At 51.4% G+C, this 3336-nt stretch overlaps 1 pseudogene; it reads right to left on the bottom strand.

Moving 5' to 3' along the window:
• Positions 1 to 920: 920 nt before the first annotated feature.
• LOC144168672 (calpain-B pseudogene) lies at positions 921 to 3095 on the bottom strand (annotated as a pseudogene).
• Positions 3096 to 3336: the final 241 nt, after the last annotated feature.

The following is a 3336-nucleotide window of genomic DNA, read 5'->3' as shown; positions in this document are numbered from 1 at the left end:
GCGGTCGCTCATTCTGGCCGGGCCTACGTGACCTAAATAAATGTAGGAAGTCTCATCAGCACACCAACCGAGTCTGCCCCCCTTGTAAAAGTGTTGTTCTTTTCTTCCTGCGTCCGTCTCCGTTATCATAACAAGCGCAACTTACCTTGAAGAGCGTGTTGATGATGCCTGTCCCAGCAACAGCAATGGCTTCAGCCGCGTCGAAGAGCCGAAGGTCCTGAAGCCACGTCGGTCGGTAGGGCGAGGCAACACATCGCCTTGTCTGGGCACGGTCATCTCGGCTGGTCTTCAATTGGGTCTGGGCTGGGGCTGCACCGCGTGGTTTCGTTATCCTTGGCGGCTGCGTCCACGCCGATGCGATGTGATGCTGGGGCCAGGATGGGGATGACGTACCCAGCACCTTTACCAGACTTTACGTGACGGTAGGACAAAGATGAGACGAACCATGGTAGATGAGGAGCGATCAATTTACACTATACATGCAGCCATAACTGAGCCCGGGATGGCTGCGCCCCGCACCGAGCTGCTTCCTTGTCGTCTTTTGTTGGTGGACCACGGCGGCGCGGGGATTGTCCCGCCCCGTGAGAATATTATCCTCGGCGGAAGCACGTCAGTTTTTGAGAATGTAGTGTCTGAAACAATATGTTATTACCAGTAATGCCAGCCTGTCTACGTCTCCCGTCAATGGTTTCGCGGTGAAAGCATTACCAATGCATACGAAAACGGCAGATAAGACAGAGACAAGGAAGCGTGCCGGTTCCTAAATTCTGTTATTATAAAAAATAAACATTTGCATGAATTTATTTGCATGAAATAAATTTTGCATGAATACTTAATCAAGGAGCAGGCTGTCGTCATATAGTAAGTGCAAAGTCACCATGGACGCCGGTCTATTGGGGATTTCTGACGTGAGCTGCAGTTTAACTGTACATAGTGTTAACCAGCCAGTCGTCAATAGCGAAAGATGCATTTCCGATCTTCGCGCACTCTAGCTGCTTCAACTGATTGTGGTTGAAAATCTCAATCATTCTTCTCAGTTTGACAGCGCACCCAATGAAATCTTCGAAAGAAACATTTCCTTCATCATTGCCGTAACGAACGACCAGAGCTTTCAGAATACGCTGATTCACGTGGTATCCCGCGGAAGCCAACGCCTCCCGCAACTCGAACGTGCTCAGTTCACCCGTTCTGTCTTTGTCAAAAGCTGTGAAAACATTCTGCCATGTTCTAATGAGAATCCAAAGATCTATGAACTGATCAAGCCCAAGTTTTCCAGAATGGTCTTCGTCCATGAGGGCAACCATGCTTCTGCATACATCTACAGAAAATCTCTCATACTTAAGTTCTTCACAAAAGAACAGGCTGAGAATCCTCTGGAGCCTGTAGCTGCCCACTTCCATGTCGTCGCCGGCAATTTTGGCGAACAGGGGCAGCAACTGCGGCGGGCGGCCATAACTCGGGTTCATTGCTGGTCCACGGACGTCATGATTCTGCGGCCATAAATTGAAACGGAAGTTTGCGCCAGGAGGAACGATGGCAGGTGTCAGATCGTGCTCATGGGAGACGTTCTTTTTTTCGGTATATATCCGCAAAAGGAAATCCGCGGCCTGATTGGGCTCGAAAGTAGAAGGAACCACGCAGTACGTCCCTGGAGGCAGCTTGAAACGAGTGGTCACCTCTCTAGAGTTCACAAATTTTTTAGAACGGCCCACTGACGATGCGTACTTGAAAAAGTTAGAATTTAGCGGCTTGGGGCAGTTGTATGGATCATCGACTTTGTAAATGATGAAGCCGATGATGAGAAATAGGCCACCCGCCCTGGACGCTCTCGCCAATCGCCTGTTTTTCTGCATTAGTGCCACAATCAAAGTGCACTGGTCGTCATCGTCATCGTCGTCTGGATCCTCCAGGGTGATGAAGTACTGTGGGTTCATCCAGAAAGTGTCTGTATAGTTTCGGCAACCCCCCGCGGTAGCGCCGCGCACCCACGACCCTTCGAAGATGGCGACCTCCCACTTCCTGCTTGACGTGTTAGGGAATCCATCTTGATGGAGCGAGTCAGGGCTCAGGTTGCAGATATCCAGTTGGTCGAATTCCTTCATGAAGTCCCGTTCAGACATCCAGAATTCACCATCACTGTCGAATGTGAGGCCAATAGTTTGTCTCTCTGCAGCCGACAGAAGGCACCACTCACGTGAGTGGTCACTCCATGGTCCCCGCCACTCGGTGCCGTCTCCCCATGGATTCCTTAGCCGGATCAAAGGCACACGAGCACTGAGGTACCTAATGTACAAGAGTCGCACAGCCGTGACACTGTAAGCGTGACCAGACACAAGGCCATTGGCCAGCTTTTGCTCCGGCTTGGAGCCCGCCGAAATGAAGCAGCTCATGAGAGAAGAGCGCTCATATGCTTTGAGCATAACCCCGAACATCTTCTTGGGTGGGTCCTTCAAGTTTATCTCTTCTGCGACGCCGCCCGTGAAATCTTCCATAGCCTCTAAGGCCGAGCCACCACTGAGGGCTTCGTAGCTGCCATAGAGCTTGGCGTATGCCTTTTCTAGCAGAGCGCTCCAGAACTCGTTACCGCTGCGGGACTTCATGAAGACGAGGCTCCCGTCAAGGGTGGGTAGCCGGTCGTCCACCACGACATCGATCCAGCGGTTGGCCTGCCAGATGCGGAAATGGAATATGCCGGCATAGTCACGGTGAAAAGACTGGTCTTGAGGCACGACACGGTAAAACAGCTCATCATTCAGCGTGAGATTCGCGGCGGCGGCTACCATCCAGCAATTTCCGATAGTTCCTTGTACAACGTCAAATCTGGATGCTCCTTCCACAAAAAGGTGTGGGTTTCGACACATTTGGGGCGGTCGTAGCCAAACCACTGGAAACTTGGCGTTCTTGAATCCAAAGACGGAGTTGTGATTGCATGGAAACCCAGGATCCTCAAAGAGAGTCCTGTTTGCCAAGCACTGGTTGCGCAGCTGATCGAAGTCCTGGATGAGCTCTGTGCAGTTCCCCACGTCAACGCCGCGCTCCCCAAGCCTGTAGACCACTACACGTTTCCCACTTTTTTGAACGTACTCGTAAGGCATCGTATATCTGGTATTCTATCGGAATCAGCAAAGCGCTCACCACACAGCGTCACAGATTGGGCTTGGCGGGGTCCCACGTTGGATACACGGTAAACCCAACTCTGTGACGGCAAAGCGATGAAAAGCGTCGGACATGCGTTTTCCGGGTAGATTCATTCATCTGCAAGAAGTGACAGACGATTGCTGGTCCATGGATTTTCCTCTTCGTTGTCTTCCTACTCGGGCACATATCTCACTGAGG

The sequence above is a fragment of the Haemaphysalis longicornis genome, unplaced genomic scaffold, assembly GCF_048455015.1.
Source record: "Haemaphysalis longicornis isolate Haplotype H1 unplaced genomic scaffold, Haemaphysalis longicornis Haplotype H1 scaffold_2, whole genome shotgun sequence".
NCBI lineage: Eukaryota > Metazoa > Arthropoda > Arachnida > Ixodida > Ixodidae > Haemaphysalis > Haemaphysalis longicornis.
The sequence above is the reverse complement of the archived record's forward strand: the minus strand, read 5'-3'. Positions and strand labels throughout refer to the sequence as shown.